Genomic DNA, 24,687 nt, shown 5'->3' with positions numbered 1-24,687 from the left:
AGCAAGGTGTGGTATCCTCCCCCTTTGTTCTCTGAATTTTATGTCTCCTTATAAAGTTTTTCACATTAAACAAGCAAAGTGTTAAAAGACTGAGCATTCTTTCTCCAATGCCTAATCATTTGCAATTTTAGGTTAGCTCTGTCATTACAGATACATACATTCAAATCGTAAAACTTTATCAAAAACCTACCTAGCATGCCAGTTCACATCATTAACAATTCTGACTTTGCCACGATTGGTATTCCTTTTCCTCATCACGTCATCATGAATTAAAGTCATAATCTATAAATAGAGGGTGTACAATTTCAAATAAAAACTCAATTGCACTTAAAGTCTTCTGTAAATAGAGCCAGTAAATTCAGGAGAGAAGGACTGGGTCAAGACTGTGAAAAGGGCTGTCGGTGCAGACACAAATTCATTCTCCCATTTTTGGACACCTTCCTGTACCTACTTTAGTCATGAAAGTTATATCTTACATTAGCCATGCCAGGGAATTTCTCTTTCAAAAGTGATTTGATGCCTTCCCCAAATTGCATATGATTTGCCTTAAATCAGTAAGATTTACCCACTGTGATAAGTTAGCAATCCTCCCCGGCAGGTAAATTGAGGTCAAATAAAAAGAAACGTGGGGTGCCTGGGTAGCTCAGTTGTTTAAGTGTCCAACCTTGACCTCAACTCAGGTCATGATCTCACAGTTCACAGGATCAAGCCCCACGTTGGGCCTTTTGCACTGACAGCACGGAGTCTGCTTTGGATTCTCTCTCTCCCTCACTCTCTGCCCCTTCCCTGCTTGCTTGCTCTCTCTCTCTCTCTCTCAAAATAAATAAATAAACTTAAAATAAAAAAGAAATGTCACTTAGAATGAGATCACAGCAGAAAATCACCTCTTAGTACCCCCTGAGTTCAGTTGTGATTTTTAATCAGCCCAAACAATAAACAAAAAATGCTTATACATACAGATAAACATAACATAGTACACATGTAGTATCGAATCTTTTAAAATAAACTTAGGGGCGGCTGGGTGGCTCGGTCGATTAAGCATCCGACTTCGGCTCAGGTCATGATCTCACGGTCCGTGAGTTCGAGCCCCGCGTCGGGCTCTGTGCTGACAGCTCAGAGCCTGGAGCCTGTTTCAGATTCTGTGTCTCCCTCTGTCTCTGCCCCTCCCCTGTTCATGCTCTGTCTCTCTCTGTCTCAGAAATAAATAAACGTTAAAAAAAATTTTTTAAAAATAAAATAAACTTAGATTTTTTTTCAAATCAGTATAAATTTATATAAATTTTATGAATGTATATTTTGATAAATAAAATGTATCTTCCAAATACCAATTAAATAGAGATATCAGCTCTAATGATTTTGAAACGTTTACTTGCTACATTATTAATGGGAAATCTGGGCCAATTCCCATGTATTTCAACTAATGCCAAAAGATATAAAATGATTCCATTTATAATTCAAAGCCTGGAGTCACTGCAAGTAAAACAGTTTTACTGTTAAATATTGCAAATCATTAGTGCTATCAGCATACATGTCTTTGGAGAATAGCCTCATATCCTAACACAGACAAACCTCCATTTATTGCAAGCATAAGAGTAAGTAAAACATGCCACACTAGCAGAACGCATCTTAACCCTCCAAGGATACTACCCTCCTTGTTAAAGTTTCCCTTGATAAATATGAAAAGTAACAGACAACTAAGACACTATTAGCTTAGAGTTCACGTCTCAAGGATCGAACGTGGGGGGGCTTTTTCTTCTGATTTGGAGAAATCTCAAAGTAACCATGAAAGAGTTCTTTATATGAATACCAGGAAAGGAGATTTTAAATTTTTTTATGTTTTCTTCATTTATTTTTGAGAGAGAGAGAGACAGAGAGAGAGAGAGAGAGAGACAGAGAGAGACAGTGCAAGCAGGGGAGGGACAGAGAGAGAGGGAGACACAGAATCTGAAGACAGGCTCCAGGCTCTGAGCTAGCTGTCAGCACAGAACCCGATGCGGGGCTCGAACTCACGAACTGTGAGATCACGACCTGAGCCAAAGTTGGAGGCTTAACCGACTGAGCCACCCAGGCGCCCCTGGAAAAGAAGATTTTAAATCTTACAGGTTGCTGTGGAGCTCATGTACATTGAAGATACTCAAATACTTCAGTAAATATCCCCATATCTTTCTGATGGAGGCAAGTTGTGATTTGTTCCGTTTTGTTTTGTTTTTTCCTTAACACTTTATCATTACCTGTCAGCAGCCAGTGATGCATTTGATATTTGGCTTCATTCCTAGACCACACATAGAAGCCGTCCCCAAAATGAATTATCGAGTAACTGGCAGTGCGAACTGTTTGAGCTTCAATTTTGAAATTTATCTTTTTTTTTTTTTTTCTTTTTTCCTCCTTACATAATCAAAAGCTCAAGTATCTGGGGAAGCCATTTTAACAACTCTGCTCTTAAGTAATAATTAAAGCTGCTGCCACACAGAGGTTTTATGTCTTTATAAATGTCAGCCCAATTCTAACAAATCCGAGTTTCTTTCAGCAGCTCTAACACCACATCTTGGAAGAAATAAACTTCTGAAACGTCTTTTTGCCATCCAGACATTTATAAATCACGGGCCAAAGTTAAGACCGAAGTGCGTACCTTTCCCTGATACCTGAGCCCACAGTGACTGGCGGGCATTCTAGCAGCAGAACTCTGCCCGAATCACTGATGCTGACGGCAGACAAGATGCTGAAAAGACGGAAGTATCTGCAGTTTGATTACCTTAATTCTGTAAGAATATAATTTGAGAATTCATGAATATGATTGGTTCCTGTCATTAGAGGGTTTAAGTTTATTTATTTTGAGAGAGAGAGAGAGTGTGTGAGTGTGCGTCAGTAGGGCAGGGGCAGAGAGGGAGAGAAGAATCCAGAGCAGGCTCCTCACCGCCAGCATGGAGCCTGACGTGGGGTTCAAACTCACGGACCGTGAGATCATGACCGAGTGGAAACCAAGAGTCGGACACTTAACCGACCGAGCAACCCAGGTGATCCTAGAGTGGTTTATTGTTGTTGTTGTTGTTGTTGTTGTTGTTGTTTTAATACACTTACATATGTATCTCTTTTTTTCTAAATAGACACTAAAAATAAGTTATTTGGGGGGTTCACAAAGTCACTAAAATATGTCTTGCTCTGCTAGGAATAATAATAATGGGTCTTTTGGGGTTGACAGGCATGGGGGACAAATAAGGTGAGACAGAATCCAGGAAACAGAGCTTTCTTGAGCACTTGCTGTAGGTCAGATATTGTACACTGGGAATATAAATATAAATAAGATACAAGTTGCACCCTTCATGTGCCATCTTGTGAGGGAAAGATAAGCAGATCGTATTGAAATGAAAAAGTGTCACAAGATAAACAGCACAGAAGAGAGACACTCATTCTGGACAGGTGGGGCAAGGGGTGGCCAGGAAAGACCTCCTAGGGAGGAAAGGAAGTACATGACACAACAAGCAAAACCATAATGGTCAGAGGAAAGCAGAGAAGTTTAGGGTGACTGGTCATAACATGTGGAGATGAGAATGATGGGAAATGGGTTTGGAAACAAGCCAGTTCATGGGGGAGCGGGGGAGCCTTGAATGACTCAGCAGGGAGCCTTGATCTGATCCTGGGAGCACTGGGAACCACTGATAAATTTGAAACAGACAAATTCAGATTAACATTTTATACTGGTTATTCTCGGAGTGACGTGGAGGAGGGCTTTGGGGGAACCAGCATTTAGGAAGCAGCTATGCCCCACCAGGTTCTTTACTTTTAGTAGCACTGAATCCTCACAAGAATCCTAGACATCATTATCTCCATTTCACAGCAGAGGATGGGAGACCAAGAGAAGTTAAATGCTTTGGCAAGATCACGCAGGCGGTAAGTGGTAAGACTGGAATTAAAATGCTGCCCGATACGCAATCCCCAGTTTTCCCAACAACATCAACATGTTGCACAAAATACAAAAGGAAACAGGAACAATCTAGGTGCAGCCTAAGCATAAATACATGGGTACTGTTACAAGTTAAAACAGAATGTTATAGTGTTGATGCGAGAGGGGAATCTGTGAAATGAGCCCCGGGACAGGAACGTTACTATCCATACTACCCAATAAGGCAGATAACGGAGAAACTCCCAAATGCTCTCACTATGGACTTCGTTTCCCATGATCCTCCCTCCCTCCCCCTCCCTCCCTCCCTTCCTTCCTTTCAAATCTACACCTTTATTTATTTACTTTTCAGTTAGTTTAAACCCCTGAGGGATACAGCATCACACGGCTTCTGCGGCCAATGGCTTTATCAGGAAGGTTGCTTTGGAATTTGTTTGGCATGAACCATGCCACTGGTTCCATGAGCACAAGTTACTTTTTCCCAGAGTACTCTGGTTTTGTTCAGTTTGCCACCAGGAGTCACTGTGTTGTTCTTTGCTTTGTACATATGAGCATATCTTTTGCCTAGATAGAATTCAGCTTCCTCTCGAGCATAAACTCCTTCAATTTTAAAAAGAGCTGTGCGCTCCCTCTGGCTCCAGAGACCCTGCTTATAGCCAGCAAAAATGGCTCCGGACCACACCCTCCCAGACATCTTTGTCATTTTAGGAGTCCTGTTCCTAGTAGGCCCCACTTATTTGGACCCAAAGTTCAGCAGCAGCAGCTCCCCTCCCCCATGGCACTTTATTCTGAGCAATTACTTATTCTTAAAACACAGTGCCAACCTTTGTCAACATCATCCCTATTTGAAGTGATGTCTTCTGTCTATTCTTCCTCTCCCATCTGCTTTTTTTTTGGGGGGGGGGGAGGGGGTGTTGAGGGCAGAAGGGGGATCTGGGGAGAAACTACACTGGCAACAAATATCCCAAACTATGTTACTACATCATTAAGGCTGAGTCGGAGACATTAGGTTTTACCAGCTCCTACTGCACACGTAAGATGCATTATTAACTGGTCAGGTGTCACAAGTCACTTTCAAGTCATCTCTAGCTTCTGGAAATGAAACTGCTCTCTAAGCAAACTGATTTAAAAACACATCCTTAAGAGTGTTAGTTACGGGGCACCTGGGTGGCTCAGTTGGTTAAGCGTCCGACTTCGGCTCAGGTCATGATCTCACAGTCCGTGGGTTCAAGCCCCGCGTCGGGCTCTGTGCTGACAGCTCAGAGCCTGGAGCCTGTTTCAGATTCTGTGTCTCCTTCTCTCTGTGACCCTCCCCCGTTCATGCTCTGTCTCTCTCTGTCTCAAAAATAAATAAACGTTAAAAAAAAAAATTAAAAAAAAAAAAAAAAGAGTGTTAGTTACATCTGGAATCAGACAGGGAGCAAACACACATCTCTGCATTGTTTGTTTGTTCTGTGCCTGTGTTGACACTTCGGGGATTCAATATCCCCACTTTATAGGTGAGAAAACTAAGGGTCATGAAGAGAAATGAGAACTGCACTCCTGTGGCGTTTGTGAATGTCGGCCTTGGGGTCTTTGAATCCAAGTCTGTTGACTCATATCATTTACTACTTTAACTTCATGCTTCGGAAAGAAAAATTAATAATATATTTTCAAAGGTCAATGCACTTAGAGAAACCAGCAGGAAATTAGAGGAAGAAGCAATCACTGTCACATACTTCTAAAAGAATATTCTAGATTATATTCCAAAACCAGAAGAAAGGAAGCCTGTTGTTCTCATTTTCCCAATACTAACTATAAATACATAAATAACACAGTGTGGGGAAGACATGGGCAGAAGTATCTAGAATCTGCTACAGAGTGGGTCCTGGGGAACAGTAGCTCCATAAAACCCTCCTTTGTTGTTCCAATAGTCTGAGAAACACTAAATATTTTATTCTCTTCATGCAGATTCTTGATGTACTCTGGCACAAAAGGGTAGGTTTTGCAATGTAAAGGAGGCTGTTTAACTTTATTTAACTCAGAGTGTTTCAAAATAATGAAAGTGAAACAACACCATGTTTGAATCTCAGTGATTGGAGGTATCAGCAAGTTTTAAAACATTGCTAGATTCAACTCCATCAGAATACTTAAGCCAAAAGCCACAAACAAAGCTTAAGCCAAAAGCCACAAAGGTTTCATATGATTTCCATTTAATATCATTTTTCACCTAAAAATAACAATGCCTGCTTACTATGAGCTAGGTGTTCTGCTAGGCCAGTGGTCACAAGGCAGCTGAAACCAGCATGTCAATCACAATGAACCTGTCTGGTAAGCAGCAGCTTCAAGTGTGGCATTCAAAGTACTAGGGAGCTAGGCCTAGTCTCCGAGAGACAGAAAGTGCCATGATTGATTTGCAGGATCTGTCACAGACGCGGGAACTGAAGACTGAAGGCACACGTACCTCACATTTTTCATACATGAACTAGGCACTGAAGATACATAAATGAATGAAGTGTGGTTCCTGATTTCAAGGGGCTCATCTGGGGGTGGGAGGAGGGCGAGGCTCATATAATTTCAACATCGTGAGACAAGAGCAAAAATAGGAGGCCCTAACAGAAAGAGGAGACAAACAGTGATCAGAGGAGCTAGCTTCAAAGATCAGAGGGTACTCCACTGGAGTCTTGAAGGACACGCCCGAGTTCATCACGTGTGCAGAGAGGTGGCATTACAGGTTAATAGCACAGCATGCTCAGGGGGCTGTCACTAACAAAGCTTGGCTGGAGCAGGGAAGTATGGAAAAGACACTTATCACCTTTTCTTTGATTATATTTTCCAGGGCAACCCTCCCAACAATCTTCATTATGTTTTTTGTTTGTTTAAGTACCATTTCAGTACCATTTAGTTATTTACATTGGAAAAGGAATGCATGTTCTGTTTAATTGAATAATATGGCTAGTAGAGGATTACTATATACACGAGAGATCATTTTGATTCTAATTTTCACAATGGCCCGTGTGCTACTCTTGACTAAAACAAAGGCCAACACATTTTATAATACAGATGGCATTCGTATTGCTTCTTTGTGATAATTTGCTAGCACCCCATGACATATTACGTTAACTCTGAGCTTTGTATGTTTAAGAAATTAAGGTAAATATGAATTGACTTTATGACATACTTCAGAACTAGTCTTAAAAATATAAGCATAAAAAAGGGGTGCGTGGGTGGCTCAGTCGGTTAAGCCTCTGACTTCGGCTCAGGTCATGATCTCAGGGTTCGTGAGTTCGAGCCCCCACATCGGGCTCTGTGCTCCTCCCCCACTCACGTTCTGTCTCTCAAAAATGAATAAATGTTAAATAATATATATGTATGCATAAAATACTCTTAAAAATCCCTCAAGTTGACTTGTTTTCTTTGGTATCTTTTTCCTCTTTTGCATATCGTAACTACTATAGCTTATTAGGTAACAATGTCCACTGTTTTTCCAGACAACACTTCATTTTCTTATGGAGACAGGTGAGGGCAAAATGACATGGTCAAGAGGCCGCTTTAGAAAAGTGGAGACAGTAACCAGACAAAATTCTTAGCAGGCTTCTCTCAGAGATGCCGTCACCTCACCTTTTTCCTTTTTACATTTAAAATAAAATACTCTACTCCAAGAAGACACGGAGTTGAAGCAAGATTGAGAATGAAACATGAGCTAGTGGTGTGGATGAGCATTTGAGGGCGGTTCCAATGAAATGGAAGAAAAGCTCACCCTTGGACAAAAAGATAGCATTAAGCCAGCGTCTTTTTTGTTGTTGGTTATATAGAAATTTTAGCATATCAAAGTTATTCTTTTAAAGAATGAGGCAACGGTGCTCCTTGACAAATCATCACTATAGCCATCATGGCTGACCATTTTGACCTAGTCGCTACTCCCAATCCCTGTGAATTTGTACACACGCTTTTTCCCCCTAACAACTTCTACAACATCCCACGCCGCTTTGTTTTTGGGAATATGAGCCATATTTGGAATATGCATTCGCCACTGTTAGCCAAAGATAGAAGCAAAACCATTTTTGACTCTAGGGTACTAAATGCTACAAATTGCCTGGAAATAACAAGATGGGGCTTAAAAGATCAGGATAAATATTCCCAGCACTTTCTGAAAAATACCAACATTAGCCATCAAAGGCCTATAGGGCAGTCAGTTCCTTTAGCATCATTTCTTGACCCGTAGGTTCTTCACAAGAGGCAGGTATTATTTTTGCCAACTACGTATGTATGTTTCTAAACCGTGATTCAAATTTAATATTCAGTTTTGCTTACAGGTGGATATAATATGTGAAATAATAAATGATAATACAAAAGGATCAAAGGCCCTGAAGGAAATAATTTTCTCAGACTCAACCACAATCCTCCCACATACAGTGACAAAAAATAGATATAATTTCCTTATCTTATTGAGATGTTTAATTCCATTCTCTGTGGGAGACTCATCAATGAACTTAGATAAAACAGCCAGGCTCATATAAGTGTAGGTAATTAAAACCATATTAACCTCTGAGAATGGTTTTGAAGAGATGAGTGTCAGTCTGGGGCAATTCCTAAAAACCGTGCTCTGTGGCCTCTGCAGGGCTCAGTGTTACCACCATCCGGACGACTGCTGACTTACAAGCAGTACCTGACTGGTTGTGGGAGAGAATACCCAGATTCTTACTTCTCCTGAGCTCAGCAAATATAATCCCATTCTGTTACAAATTCTCCATCTAAAAGTCCCCTAGGGCCGCCCATCTGCAGTCAGCCCCTTCCTCCTCCTGATGGCAGGGCTGCATTGGATCTCCAGACGTCCCTGTAGAGGAACTGAGATGACCCACGTGCAAGGTATTAGGTGACCACCGCGCTCATCGGGGAAATCACTCATAAGTGCTTAACTTATAACCTTTCCAAAATTACCTTTTAATGCAAGGTCCTCAGATCCTTGGTCTGGAAAGCAACACCTTCCTTTGTTATCTATAACAGGGATTACACAGATAGCTCATTTACTGAAAAAGCTGGGTTTCTAAGATATAGTTTATTGAAAAAGCTTGGGCTTTGGAGCCTGAAAGAGCTGGGTTCAAGTGTTAGCTCATCGTTGACTGGCTGTTGAATGACTTTTCATAGTTACCTCTTCCAGGACAGCAATTTCCATCTCTCAGAGTTGTTATAAAGACTAAATGTGAGGGGCACCTGGGTGGTTCAGCTGGTGAAGCACCCGACTCTTGATTTCAGCTCCGGTCATGATCTCACGATGCATGACTTCGAGCTCTGCATTGACAGTGTGGAGCCTGCTTGGGATTCTCTCTCTGCCCCTCCCCCACTTGTGCACGCTCTCTTTCCCCCTCCCTCCCTCTTTCTCTCTCTCAAAAGTGAATGAATAAACTTAACCAAAACAAAAGATTAAATGTGAACCTCAGCCCAACGCCTACCAAACATACACTTGCAACTAGGACATACCTGTTAGCACCTACATTGCTGTATTGGCTTTGTTGTTTATGATTATTTGTTTAATATGCCGCTTATCCCCTGATGGCCAGTATCCTGACTTGGCCATCTCTGCAACCCAAGCCCAGGATACACTGCTTGACACATTGTAGGCTCTCAACATCTGCTGTACATTCAAAGAGGAAGCACTTATTTTTTTATATGAAATTTATTGTTAAATTGGTTTCCATACAACACCCAGTGCTCATCCCCCAAAATGCCCTCTTCAATACCCATCACCCACCCTCCCCTCCCTTCCACCCCCCATCAACCCTGAGCTAAGAGGAAGCACTTAATAGGCAATGTTTCTCAAACTTTGATGTGCATATGATTCATCTGGGAATCTTGTTAAAAAACAATTCAGATGCATTACATCTAGGGTAAGCCCTAAGACACCGCATTTCTGACAAGCACCCAAGTAGACCCATGCTTCTAGGCCACACTGAGAGTAACGGGCGCTAGTTTCCTTTTGTTTCCTTCCTTTTTGGCCACAATACTCCATGAAGTGAGCTGTTTGTGAGCAACTCTCTGAGGGCTGTTACCCTTAGCCCAACCACACCCCTTCCTCGAATCAAACACAGGGCAGGGGCACCCAGGATGATATAAGTATGGGGATTATTTGCTGATGTATCTCTACCCTATTGGCACAAGCTTTTAAGTGAACTCTAATGTTAATAACCAGAAAGATGAAAAGCTCCTTAAGGAACAATGAACAGTTTTATTATATTTGTATCAGGAAATGCTACATAATAATGTGCCAGTACAAGACACAAATTTACAAATCGCAGACACTTGTGTTTCAAAAACGTGTCATACTGTCTACTGTAATGTTAACAGAATGAGTGTTTATAAATATAGATATGGTAGAAATGCACACAGCCACATTTACAAAAAAAAAAAAGCTGTCATCTAGTTACTTCACAGTGCCATCTGCTGGACAGCTGCTAAACAGCAGAAAAATGCAGGAAACCCGTTGGGAATAATAACATGAAATTTTTTTGCAGTTTTTCAAAAAGATTTATGCAAACTAAGGCAACTTCCTATAGTTCGGCACTGGCTTATTTGAAGAGAATATTGTATAGTGTCTATGCCCTTTTTGCTTAGAAAAGTAGAACAGTTTTATAGAGATAAGCATATTGATGCAGGACTAAAAGCTCAACACGGAAATTCCATACCAGCCATGGAGGAAAAAAAAAAAAGAAAAGAAACTGTTTCTTTCTCCCAAGAAAAAACCTGGTATCTTGGACACTAATGGAGTTCACATGACTCTTAATCCATAAAATGTTAGTGCACAATACTTTGCAGCATCTCTTGCAAACAAACAAACAAACAAAAAAGATATAGCTAAGTAGAAAATACAAATTCCTAATCTCATTCACTTCTGAACACGGTTCCTCTTGAACCCTAAAATTAGTCATAATTCTTTAGTGCAAATGGCAAGAACAGAATAAGTGAGAAAAACGTACGGCTTATGTAAGACCTTCCTAGCACTCTTCCTTCAGGGAAAATGCAACTTGCTCGATCACAGAGGTGGTATAATTCTGACAGTAATTTAACAACTTCCTACCTGAATATGCACTCAGTCCAGTTGCAAGAGCTGATCACTTACGTCTTGGGCAGTCATAGATTTTAAAGAATTAAGCAGATATGCACGTTTAACTAGACATTTTAATGAAGAATAATTAGTGCTATGAAATATCTACTTTGGGATGTTAAAAAATATATATGTAACCAGGCCCTTTTAAGCAATTTTCTATGGAGGATCTCAAAGGATAGTGCTATCGTGCCGGCTTTCACTCAATGACCCTTAGAATGGCTCTACGGAGGTTTTCTAAGGTTCAGGAGTGAAAAGTATGAATAAAATATGGATCAATAAAATACCTTACACATACTTTAGAGAACATTAAGTGAATTGCCTGAGGTCACTAAGTCCTAATGGTGAGGGAAAAAACAACCTGGGACTCCCGGAACCCGCTTAAAAATCCTAAAGCACAGCCTTCCATGGCATACTTCTTGGGGGACAATCCCATAATTAATTTAAATGGCTTTCTGGGGCATATTAATTATGTATGCTATCTGTATGCCAGGCCACTCTGAAAGCAGAAAATGTCTTCCCTGCTAGTCATAAATGGATTGCTTTCCTCTTAGTGATACCGAGGTGCACTGCAAGGCTCTTGGAAGGAAAAAGCTGCCATGCCAAAAGGGCCAGGAACACAGGTGGGGCACAGATTTCTCATCCGCCTGTCTTATCTCATCTTGGAGGATCCCCTCAGTGGCCCAAGAGAGCTGACCTTTCCTTCCAACTGTGAAGCCTCACCGAACCCCTACCACAGGCCCTCATCACCCTCCATGGGGCCGGGAGGGTGGGGGGGAGTCCCAGCTGTAAATCTGCATGGGCTAGAAGCAGTGCCTGAGGGGCCCAGCCCTGCTGGAAAGGGCCCTGCGCGCCATCTCCACAAATGATAAGGGTAGCATTTCTCCCCTCTTCTGGGTCCACAAGAACTTCAAATATGCTGCAGTTTCGGGGGGAGCTAAACCGGAGTTTTGTGAGGAAACACTTACACGGTAAGATGATGGAAATTAAAATAGGGGGTACCGAGATTGAAATACCAAAACAAAACAAACACCTCTAGAGTTGGTTAGGAAGAGGATCCTTGATGGCAAGACGGCACCTGGTCGGCTCAGGAAAAGAAGAATGTTCTTTGATTACACGTGCTGCAGTCTAGAACCAAAATATGACTCTAATCACTTGAACCGAAACCAGAGCCGACTGAAATTCTATTTCTCTTCTCCCCTTTTCTAGCCAAATTAAATTACTGACTGTTCCCTAAAGTACACCTGCAATTGCGAGCCCGACTGCAATTGTTCCTGGCATCCGTCCAAATGGCAAATATTTACCAAGGCCAACTATGTCTCACCTAGGTGGTAAGCATATGGTGATGCACACTGTAGTAGTCCCTCCTCATGTGCAGGGACATCATTCCAAGACCCCCCAGTGGATGCCCAAAATCGCAGATAGTACCAAACCCTGTATATATCGGGGCTTATTTTCCCCCAGACAGCCTAATTCATAAATGAGACACAGTAAGAGATTAAAATAACTAATATCAAAATAAAACAATTATGACAATACTGCGATAAAGATTATGGGAATGTGGGTTCTCTCAAAATATCTTTCTGCAACGTATGCCCCCCTTCCTCTAAGGATGCGAGGCGAACGATGTAGCGTTAGGCTACTGCTGACCTTCCCACAACATGTCAGAAGAAGGATCATCTGCTTCCCGACTGTGGTTGACTCGGTAACTGAAACCACAGGAAAGTGAAACCGCAGATGGGGGGGAAGTGCTGTCCAAGGATAAATGAGTCCCTGTTCTTGTGCTGTTGACTTCTAGTAGGGCAAGACAGACAGTAAGTAAACAAACCAATAACTGTATAGGAGGGATTAAGCACTTACAGGAAGAGAGATAAGCCAGGTTAGGAGCCAGAGTGACAAGGCAGGTTTGTTTAAGTCATCAGGGAAAGCATTTCTGATAAGGTGACATCTGAACAGAGGTCCGGAGGAAGCGAGGACAGACAGGTATATTGATATAGAGGAAGTGCATTCCGGCAGAGGGAAAAGCAAGGGTGAGAGGCTTTTGCTTGGCACATTCAGGGAACAATGAGAAACCCCACTGACACGCCAGCGGGAAGACCATATCACACGGCGCTCCTCAAATACTCTGTGATAGAGAACCACTTCTCTGTTCTTCACAAACCACTGCAGATCAATTATTAAAAAAAAAAATAAAAATAAATGTCACAGTAATATCTACTGCTCTGAAAGCTTCTAGATTGATCTCCTCAGAGACCCCTGGCCCTTCTCAGACCAGCGGCGACCCAGGGGCCACACTGGACAGCACTGAGATGGGGTCAGGGAGGCCAGGGCCAGCCTTGTGAATTTCATCCTGAGGGCACTGCACCACCACGAGAAGAGAGACCTTTGATCCTTTGGACTGAAATGCTCTTCCCTCACCACCATGGGCAAGATCTCCCTCAGTTACATGAACTATATTCACTATTTACAGAGAATCCTTCAGCCAGCAGGCCTCCAAGCACTTCACATTCTTTCATCCTGACCTGATCTCAGGGCTCCTCCTCCACTCCCACTGAAAGCAACCGCTGTCAGTGAAAATCTTTCTCTTTTTGTGGTATAGTCTTCATGGCATCCATCTACACTATATTATGGTTTTTTGAGTACATGTCACATCTCTCCAGTCTGTAAACTCCTAGATATCAGAGACTATTTCATAAATCTTATACTTATTATGCTAACCTGACACTCAATACATGCTCTTGAATTGAGTTCTAAACTAGATCTATAAAGATCGGTCATCAATAATATGATATGAGTATATAAAACAGTTATTTAAAGGCCTGTTTATAGCATTTGGGGAAAGTGCTGACATTTTTCAAGCTCCCTGTTACTCTACAGATCAAATCCAGAAAATTATTACTGGATAAAACTTTTGTAGTTGTAATCTTTTGTCTATAGCATATTTCTTGAAAAACATGGCCCATTGGCTGGAACTTGTTACAATTTTAGTGCTATATAGATCTCTTTTCTAATGAAATATGTTCTAATGCAAGTTTGACCTGTAAAGCTGAGGAATTCCAAGCCTCCCTGAAAAAATCAGTGACCAAGAAACAGCACTGTTTGTATATGTCCCAGACCTACAGTTAATTTTCAAATCGGAAGTAATGATCTGCTATGTTAAATGAGTAAGAGAATAATTAAACATCTGGATTAGGGAACTGTAAGATAAAAACCCAGCAGCAAGTTGAAAATTTAGCTTTCAGTGTTTTAGCCCAGAGAAGCATGGAAAGCAGATTATTGCTCTAAAATCCAACATGAAAAAGTTCATGGTGATTCTAACTTTAGTTTTACTAGCAGAAACACATTTTTGGCTGCACAATCTTCAGTGTTTGTGTCTTTGGACTGAATCATGATTTGGGATGAAATTCTTGGCTAAAAACAAAACAAAACAGAACACTTCTTTCTAATCACAGAATGACATTATTCTTCTCAAAATGAGAACGTTCTCCTCTACAAAAGAGGAAAATCTCTTAAGAGTAGGTAGGCAGTAAGAAGGACTACCTAAATAGAGCAGGAGGGCTTTGCTATAGCTTTATTGCATGGACAGAAATAAGCTCATTTCTAGCTGCCAAGGCACCTTCTTAATTTGACACATGGTTTAAAAGGTCTTAGTCCTTTCAGGCTGCTATAATAAAATACCATGAATTGGGTGGCCTATAAACAATAAAAATTTATTTCTCACAGTTTTGGAGACTACAAAGCCTAAGATTAAGGCACAGGCAGACTTGGCATCTACAAAGATCCCACTTCCTGGTTGATAAATGGCATCTTTTTTCTGTGTCCTCACATGGCAGAAGGGATGAGGGATCTCTCTGGGGCCTCATTTATTAGGGTGCTGATCACACATATGAAGGCTCCACCTAATGAGTTAATTACATACCAAAGGCCCCACCTTTTAATACCATCACCTTGGGGGTTAGGATTTCAACATGCGAATTTTGGGAATTCACAAGCATTCAATCCACAGCAGTCAGTAATACAATCTATTCATTACCCATCATTCATCCATCCTGTGCATTATGATGCATATCTCTCTGTTGATCTATCATCCATCCATCTGCCCACCCATCCACTCACCCACATAGATCTCTCTATATATATCCATGTATCAATCAATTTCTCTCTCCCTTTTGTAAACTTGAGTGAAATAAAAATATTTTTCCTCAAAATTGCAAGATTTAAAACTAAGCACTAGACATATCTTTATGGTTATCTTCCTTTATTCCTGGTTAATCATCCTCCTTCAGCAATTTTCCTATTTCTACCTTTGTCCCCAACCCACTTTTTTCCATTTCCTAAATTTAATCCTTTTCTTCTCTATGTAACTCTGCATCTCTTTCTGTCAATCTGCAGAAGAAAATTTACATGACTCATAACTTTTGCTCAGGGGTCTACGTAAAGCAAGCAAAGAACAAAGAACCAAGGCCTTCCTTTGCCTGGTATTCTCTCTGGACCCCCTCCTGGGCTTATGACTTTACTTGCTACTCCCAACAGACTTCTAACTCAGTGGCTTTTGTGCTGATATTTTGCCCAGAGAAAACACATGAAATAACCTACAACTCTATGAAAAGCCTAAAAGAAATAAGAGAAAGACCCACTGTTAAATGATTTTAAAAATAAAAAGCAGTGACTTCATATTATGCACTGAAAAACCCATGAGCAAAATCTGATTTTCCTACGCAAACACTGGTGAACTGATTTGATCCCATGGAAGCTTGAAGTCCTCAATATGCATCACTGTTTTCACTACACATTATAAAATATAAAGCTTAAGCATTTAGAGATTATCTTTGATGGGGTGCCTGGGTGGCTTAGTCGGTTAAGTGTCTGACTTCGGCTCAGGTCATGATCTCGCAGTCCGTGAGTTCAAGCCCCGCATCACGCTCCGCCCCGACAGCTCAGAGCCTGGAGCCTGCTTCAGATCTGTGTCTCCCTCTTTCTCTCTCCTCCTCCCCTCCTCATGCTCTGTCTCTGTCTCTCAAAAATAAGTAAATGCTAAAAAAAAATTAAAGATTATCTTTGAACAGGGCTGGAACCCACAAAGGGTAGGCAAGGAGCAAAGAGCTTTCAAACGTACGTATGTTTTTTAAACTGGTTGGTGGATACACAATGTTATTTTATTTATTTATTTATTTTTTTTTTCAACGTTTTTTATTTATTTTTGGGACAGAGAGAGACAGAGCATGAACGGGGGAGGGGCAGAGAGAGAGGGAGACACAGAATCGGAAACAGGCTCCAGGCTCCGAGCCATCAGCCCAGAGCCTGACGCGGGGCTTGAACTCACGGACCGCGAGATCGTGACCTGGCTGAAGTCGGACGCTTAACCGACTGCGCCACCCAGGCGCCCCTGTTATTTTATTTTTTATACATCCATTATAATTATCTTGTCTACCTTCAATATATAACAAAAACAAATTATTAAAGCCCATCCTTTGAAAAGAATTATGATTTATAATGTTATCTGTTTAGAAAATGGCAGAAACAACACTTATTTTCTGTAGGTGTACACTTTTAAATAAAAATAAATCCACCAGAAAACCACATGTGGTACTAAAGATACTTCATATGATAAAAATGCCTCACAACTTTTTGTAAAGTTGTGAAATAATGAATATAAAAGCACTTAATACATTGCTTCATACACAGCATATGTTCAGTGAAGGTCCTTGAAGTCAAATACAGACTGCTAAACAGCAAACAGAAACCTTCTATAGAAAGACATGCGGAAGTTGGTATTAACCAACACTTAATTTTCAACTCCATATGAAAAGAAAAACATGATTCTTTATTTTTTTGGTTTTTTTAAAGCAAGCTATATGCCCAACGTGGGGCTTGAACTCACTACCCTGAGATCAAGAGTCACATGCTCTACTGACTATGATTCTTTATTTTAATACAATAAAGGAATAGAAAAAATAATAGGAATAGAAAAAAGGAAGCGATGATTAGTAAAAGATGGGATAACAATAAATATCACGTAATCAATCTCAGCATATGTGCAACAAATGGCAAACCGCTTAAAAATCCAACCTGTGGTTCACTTAAACAAAGGAAACTATGGTTGTCTTAGTCCATTTCAGCTGCTATAACAAGACGCCACAGACAGGGTGGCTTGTAAACAACACAAAATTATTTCTGACAGCTTTAGAACCTAAAAGTCCAGAAATGCTCTGGGTCTGGTGAGAGCCCTCCTCCAGGTTGCAAACTGCAGACTTCTCTGTGTGTGATCACACAGTGGAAGGGGGCAAGGGAGCTCTTTAAGACAACTTTCACAAGGGCACTAATCCCATCCATAAAGGCTCCACCCTTCATGACTTAAGCACCTCCTAAAGGCCCTGCTCTCCAATACCACCACCTTCGAAGTTAGGATTCCAGCATGGGAACTTTGGGGGACACCAATATTCAGACAATAGCAATGGTACGATATGGAATTACTTAGAATTTCGCATTAAATACACCTCGTTTTTGTAGGTGTATTTGGGGGGAGGGATGTTGGTTATGTTGTTGATGAGAATGATCAGGAAGTGATGTGGGGGGAACATCTGTGCTGGTAAACAGTGAAAACAACAGAAGCCACCACTGACATAGAGGACAAGGAAGGAGAGTTCCCTTTAGAAATATTAGGGAAGTGAGGAAGATGAACGGTGGGGAGAGAGCTCACTGTGGCATCTTTGGGAAGCATTTTATGTGTCACCTCAATAATCTTCTCCAACCGATGAAATGTAAATGTTATTATTTTTTTGGTTTTTGTCCATACAGATGAGGAAATTCTAGTTTTGTGAAGTAGAAAAGTTACATCAAAAGACACAAAGTTATAGCAAGGATGTAAATCCAGATATATTTGACCCAAAGCTTATAATGTTTCCACTATGCCATCCCAAGAATAGAAAAGTCTACGAAACATCGTTGGGGTGAAGGAAGAGAGGGCCATCATCTATATCAAAAATGGTAAAACTAAAGAGTACAGAAGTTAAACAAAATTTTTGAGTCCTTATTGCAGTAGTTATTAGGAAGATCTGAAAGCTGAAATCATCTTTTGAAGCAGAGAGGTCAAACTAATGTTAAGAATACACGATGTTCTGAGTCTAATTGACACACCAGACATAAATAAATCACCAGGAGTGGTTGTAATACACTTTAGAGGTTTCAAGGAACTTCAGGATGAAACAGTGCAACACTGGGCCAAAATGTACAACTTGTCACTTCTAAAATTATCCTTATGTGAGGAGTCTGGAAGCCTGCCAGCATAATTCTACTACAGAATATGGGTTCCGGAGGTCTAGATCAGTAACTTGAACTTTCATGCATGACTGGCAGGTGGACTCTCTAAGTCTGATGCTTCAGACACCCCACAGAAGGCACATCCCTCACATACCTCTTTCTACAGTTATTTATGTACATATCTTACCCCCCTAACGAGGTTTCTAGCTTGTAGCAAGGGCTATTTCTGATTCGTTTTCTATGCCCTGATAGCCTGGCATACTAACCTGTACTTAATAGACACTCAATATTTGGTTGAATCCACCCCTGCCCACATCAGGAAGCTGGGTGGACAAGTAACTGTGGTTTCTGTTGGGGAAAATACTATGCCACTGATTTACTAGAATTTGTTAAGAAACTGACATCAGTTTGTAGCTAAGAAGAACTCGTGGATATACTTTTCCAACTGAATTGCGTGGTAATTGGGAGACTGCTGTGTCAAGGGAAGAAAACCGGTTCAAAACTATAAACAAGAAGGAAGGATAAATATATAATTTCTCTAAATGAGAAGAACCTAGCCACAAAGAGTCTGTTGCAGCTGACCTGAATTAACATGTTAAAAAATATAAATCATCTGGCTGATGAAGCTATAAAATGTTCCAGATTGCAGATAAGAAGTCAAGCTAATGAACATAAATGGCAAAGAAATCGGCAAAGAGTTGAGTGGAACGAAAAGTGACAGATGTGCTCCATTGAAGACAAGTACAAATTAATGATTAAAATACAAAAGTATCATATAAGATGACAGACTCTGAGCCATTAGTAACAATTAAGTAAAGTAAAAAAGCCCCTAAACTCGGGCATTTTCTAAACACACAGACCCCAAATTTCCAAGTATTATCAGGCAGGATTTGGAAAACCAAAAGGTATAGTTTTCCTTTTGCACCAAAGCTGGATTCTGTAGCTGTGCCTAAGGACAGACATACAGAGTAGAAAAGGATCCAGAGAGATACACCTAGAGCAGGGTTCTCAACGGCAACACTGTAGGTGGATAATTCTTCATTGTGGGGTGCTGTCCAGGGCACTACAGACTGTTCAGCATCATCCCTGCCCTCTACCCACTAGATGCCGGCAGCACACTCCCGGTTATGACAACCAAAAATATATCCAGACATTACCAAATGTCTCCTGGGGGCCAACCTGTCTGGTTTAAGAACCACTACTCTAAAGTGATCAAGAAACTCCCTGGCGACAGATAAAATCTGATAAGCATATGACAGAAATAAACATTCCGCGAGAGAGTTGGTGCAAATAGGTATATGTTTACCAAATTCCAGGACTCTGGATGTGGTTGAGGGAGGCACTTTTTTTTTTAATGTTTATTTTTTGGAGAGAGCAAGTGAGGGAGGGGCACAGAGAGAGGGAGACAGAGAATCCTAAGCAGGCTCCAGGAGGTCAGAACTCACAAACCGTGAGATCATGACCTGAATTGATGCTCAACTGACTGAGCCACCCAGGCTCCTCAAAGGGAGGCACTTCTAAGGTGCCTTTTAAATCATAGAAGGATTAATAAACAGGATGCAGGCTTGGGAATTTCACCTTAGGAAGTGGACCCGGTTGAAAAAATTAGGTTGAAGGAATGTTTGGCAAAGCCATGTGCAGATAGACCCCACATCCTTTTTCATGTTAATCTTTTACAGGGCAATGTTGTTCCTCCACAAAACATTTCTTGGTGCAATAAAAAGCACATCTGTGTAGTCTAATACAAAGGTTTACAAATACCAGGCTGAAATTAGCTATATTCTGCAGTTCTGATTTTGAAGTATTTTTTTTTCCAATTATTTCTGGGTTTCACCAAATGCATCTCGTCTAACTGCAGAAGTTATTTCTTATGTAAGGTCAGCCAAATTTGGGCATGGATAAGCACTTGAGAGGTGCCTGGGTGGCTCAGTCGGTCCAGTGCCTGACTCTTGATTTTGACTCGGGTCATGATCTCACAGGCGAGACGGAGCCCCACGCAGGGCTCTATGCTGACAGCTGACAGCATGGAACCCGCGTGGCATTCTCTGTCTCCCTTTCTCCCTGTCCCCACTTGAATGCGTGTGTGCGCTCTCTTTCTTTCTCTCAAAATAAATAAATAGACATTTAAAAATAAAAAAAGAAGAGCATTTGAGTTCATGCTTCTTGATAGGATTCCTGGCAAGCGCTATCAGACTGGAAAGATTGCTACATGACCAACAGGATGTAAACTGGTCATAAATACTAGAATTTAAAGTCATGGACTTTGTATGCCGCCATTTCATAAACAGCCATGCCATTTCCAAAGACTATACACCAATCTGGTCTCCTTGTCACTGTGGTTTTCTGGCCTTGTCTTGCTGTGCGAAACAGTAATCTCCACTTATCTGGGATTTTGTTTTCCATGGTTTCAGTTACCCGTGGTCAACTGCGGTGTGGAATCAGATGATTCTCCTTCTTCTGTATCACCAGAAGGTCAATCAATGGTAGCCTAACACTAAGTCACAATGCTTGAGTCATTTACCTCACCTCATCTCATCTCGTCACATAGGCATTATATCACCTCACATCATCGCAAGAAGAAGGGTGAGTACGGTACAATAAATATTTTGAGAGAGACCACAATCACGTAACTTTAATTACAGTATATTGTTATAATTGTTCTATTTGATCATTAGTTATTGTTGTTAATCTCTCACTGTACTTAATTTATAAATGAAACTTTACCATAGGCATGGTATGTATAAGAAAAAACATAGCATATTAGGGTTCAGTACTATCTGTGGTTTCAGGCATCCACTGAGGGTCTTGGAATGTATCCCCCACAGACAAGGAAGAACGACATTGCATTTCATATATTGCATTTCACTATATTGCATTTCACTGAGAACCTTCACTGTATAGCTTACACAATAGTTGAGAATGTGGAATTTGCATTCAAAGCCTAGATCTTTACCATCGATGGTCTATGTGATCTTGACCATAACATAACCTTGACACTCATTTTCTCATGTGTAAAAATGACCAACCTCTCCGCACTGAGGTGAGCATTAAAGAGGCAAAAGCTTGGAAAGCTACCACTGGAATTGTTGTTAAGTAGAGGAAGAAGGATTTCCTGGGAATCAGGGTCCAGAGTGCAGACTCCTAAAAAATTACACAGTGTTGCAGTTTCTCACCCATTTCTCCTTTTTTTTTTTTTTTCAGACGGAATCATCTTAGGAAAACCTGTGATAATTGTTTCAGAACACTTTTCACTTTTCCCCCTAGTTAATATATAAGTGCTATATATTCCTGGAATTCACTCAAACAGCAGCAATCACAACCACCTAGACACCGAGTGAAATCCCCATCTGTCAATACTTAGGAAAGCAGATCTAGGGGCAGGATACCTGAGTCCCCATGCCAGCACTGCACTTATTAGCTATGTGGCCGCTTTGTGCCAGTTTCTTCAACCGTAAAATCAGAGAGTAATATTATCTACCTCATAGGGTTGTTGTAAAGATTTCAAATAACTAATATGTGTAAAGTGCTTTAAACAGTGGCACATACTAACTAACAGGAAGTATCAGTATCATCAGCAGCATCATTATCATTATTTGTCTTCAGGATCGCACTCTGCCAAGAGACAGGAACTGGTGGGCAGGGGACCCCCATCCCCAGCCTACAGTGTAAAGATCGCAGAGTTAAGCTTATTTATTTCATCTCCTCTGATCATAAACCCCTTATCTCCATATTATGCCCGTAGGGGTTTTGCTGAGAGACCTGAAATTTAAATAAGATTGAGCAATGTTGTGCTGGGGCAGGGGATTTTTCTTGAACTATTTACACTGGTACGAAATTTAATACCTAGCCTGCTGGTACACTTGAATACTCCATCCGCTGTCTAGTTTTGCCTTCTGGCACCACCAGAATGATGCAATGTTCTGAGCTGTGGTCAGCAGGACTTCTGTTTATCTTCTTTTAATGTATCCCAGCTGTGTATAACTGTCATGTTTTCAAGCTACCCAGCACCTTCCAAATACTCTCAGGATGTTTCAGAAATTGGCAGCCACATGGACCTGGCTTCATCAGAGCAGAATCCAGAAAACTCAAATTCCCAGACTTCCTTGCAGCTAAGATACAAGCGCTGGGACTACATTTTGCCAACGAGTCACGTGCTCCTGACTCTGGTTTAAAAACAAGCAACTTAAGGAAACAAGCTTTGGGAGGAGTCCATTTTGTTTGTTTTGATGGGAGCAGAGGCATCCAGTAATCAGGAGCAGCTCGCCTAGGGATTTCCTCCGGTGCTCAGTGGGCAGCAGAAGTTACAGTTTGCTCATCAGGCTGGTTCTGATGCATGCTTTAGATGGTTCCCGTAAGCTCAGACTCAACTATGGTTGTATGTTTGGATTCCAGCTCTCCTCATAATTCTGTGAGCTACGTAATATTTTTATCATAAAATCCTTTTCCGGTTGATCAACCGAAGTTGGTTTCTGTTGCTTTCAGCTATATCTATGAGTAAAGTACATAACAGGAGATCAGGATATATATATTACATATATATATATATCCTGTTATATATAAAATGTTTATATATAAAAATATATAAAAATATAAATGTCATTTATATGTTATTTAAATGTTACTTAAGAATAATGTTATAAATATAAACATAATAAATGTTATTTAAAAATGGCAGTTGATACAATTATGTCGACCCTAAATGTACAAATTTCTTCTCCATATTTTTCAATAAATATTGCTTCTACAGAGACAGAAAGACTTTGTTTAGGCCTTTGCAATGGACAATAATGCTTTGCCATTGTAATGTCAAGTTTACCTTATCAATGATTTTTCTAATTATACTACAAAATAAACTACCTCAAAATTTCGTGTCTTAAAACAACAACAGTTTTTCTATGCTCACAGATACAGTGGGTCAAGAATTTGGAAAGGGCTCAGAGGAGATGTCTCCTTTCTCTTCCAAGATCTGGAGACTCTGCTAGGAAGAACTGAAGAGTGACTCATGACCGGGAGTTGGAATCCTCTGGAGACCCCCTTTTCCTTGATCATCTCTGTTGCTTAGCCTGACCTAGGCAAGGACTAGGACTACTGACTGGAGGTCTTTGCTCCCTCACAAAATACTGCCTCAGGGTAATCAGACTTGTCACTTGTCAGTGGAATTATAAACAAAGGGGATGATGGTACATTGTTTTTCATGGCCCATCTTGGAAGATGGATACCCTGTTGTTAATTCCAGCAAAGTCCATTGGCCAAAGCAGTCACGAGCCTGCCCAGAATCAAGGGGAGGAGAATTAGACTCCACCTCCTAATGGGGAAGTGGCAAAGCCACACCATAGAAGAGCATGTGGGATAAGAAGTGTTGTTGCATCCGTTTTTGGAAAATAAATTCTGCCACGGTGATGTTGGGAAAATGGATTTAGAATCTCAGTGTTGATTAAAGGATGTCTAGGAGTCACAATCAGACATTTAAACTGCTGGGGTACTTTGAGGTTTGATGTCATTTTAATACTCTTTATCTGGTATAGATCCCAAAAGGATAAGTTGACTTTCTCAATTTTGCTTTCTATTTTTCACCCATCAGTACATAATTTGAGTATGGAATACTTGTCTGGAAGAATCTGGTGACTACCTATATTCTGAATACTAAAATATCTAAGTAGTCCAAATTCATATATAGTTTGTGTTTTCTTCCAGCTTATCATAAGTCCCTGGTGCTATGGTTCCTCTGCAAAACAGTTAAAGATCCCTTGAAAAATCTTGTTTTGCTTTCACAGAAATGTCATGAATATAAAGTCCTTTTGATGATAAAAGGAATTTTATGATGCTCATGTATTTCCTTTAGTTTTATAGATGGAAGATGGTGTTGATAATGGCACGATAATTTATATCAGACTCACTGAGCAGATCATTGCAACTGAGTTTTTCACTGAAAAATTCAATTACATTTCTCTACATTTTAACACCACTGCCAAAGGATGCACTGAAATCTTTCCTAACTCCCTTCTAGACAAAAAAAAAAAAAAAAATGTTCTGCCACAAAGAGTCTCTTAAGATTCTTGAAGGACATTTCTCCTTGTCAGTATGTATTCTGGGGGAGAACTATGCTGTTTCAAGATACAGGCTCATCAGTTATTCTCTCGGTAAATGTAAAAGCCTTGACTGTCTGATTGCAAAGACAACACCTGAGAGCTATTACTCTTAATGTATCAAACCTTTCCAGAAGAAAATATATCCACCATTTTTAAAATGTCATGTGTATTCGTTCCTCAAGTCTAGGGCTTAAGTCTTACCCATTGATGCCCAGTTCAGTACATTTATGTAGTGTTTGTTCAACAACCGCCTATAGGCAAGAATTTTATGATTGCACATTACTTCCATGTACATATAGTTCATACTACAATACTGACTTTTTAAATATTTGGCTAGGATCTTCAATTTTTAACTTCTG

General features: G+C 40.6%; 1 protein-coding gene, 1 long non-coding RNA gene and 1 pseudogene across 10 annotated transcripts in view; 1 reads left to right on the top strand and 2 right to left on the bottom strand.

The window, feature by feature from the left end:
* GRIP1 (glutamate receptor interacting protein 1) overlaps window positions 1-24,687 on the bottom strand; it is a 682,822-nt gene that overhangs the window by 449,465 nt on the left and 208,670 nt on the right. The gene's annotated exons all lie outside the window — the stretch shown is intronic.
* On the bottom strand, window positions 4,212-4,812 carry LOC109270460 (60S ribosomal protein L35a-like; annotated as a pseudogene).
* Window positions 22,236-23,654, top strand: LOC109270461 (uncharacterized). The gene is made up of 2 exons (XR_002081536.2): window positions 22,236-22,590; window positions 23,204-23,654. It is a non-coding gene; the product is annotated as an uncharacterized LOC109270461 (long non-coding RNA).

This window comes from Panthera pardus, unplaced genomic scaffold (assembly GCF_024362965.1).
Source record: "Panthera pardus isolate Hobbes unplaced genomic scaffold, ASM2436296v1 HiC_scaffold_6, whole genome shotgun sequence".
NCBI lineage: Eukaryota > Metazoa > Chordata > Mammalia > Carnivora > Felidae > Panthera > Panthera pardus.
This window is presented reverse-complemented; position numbering and strand designations above follow the sequence as displayed.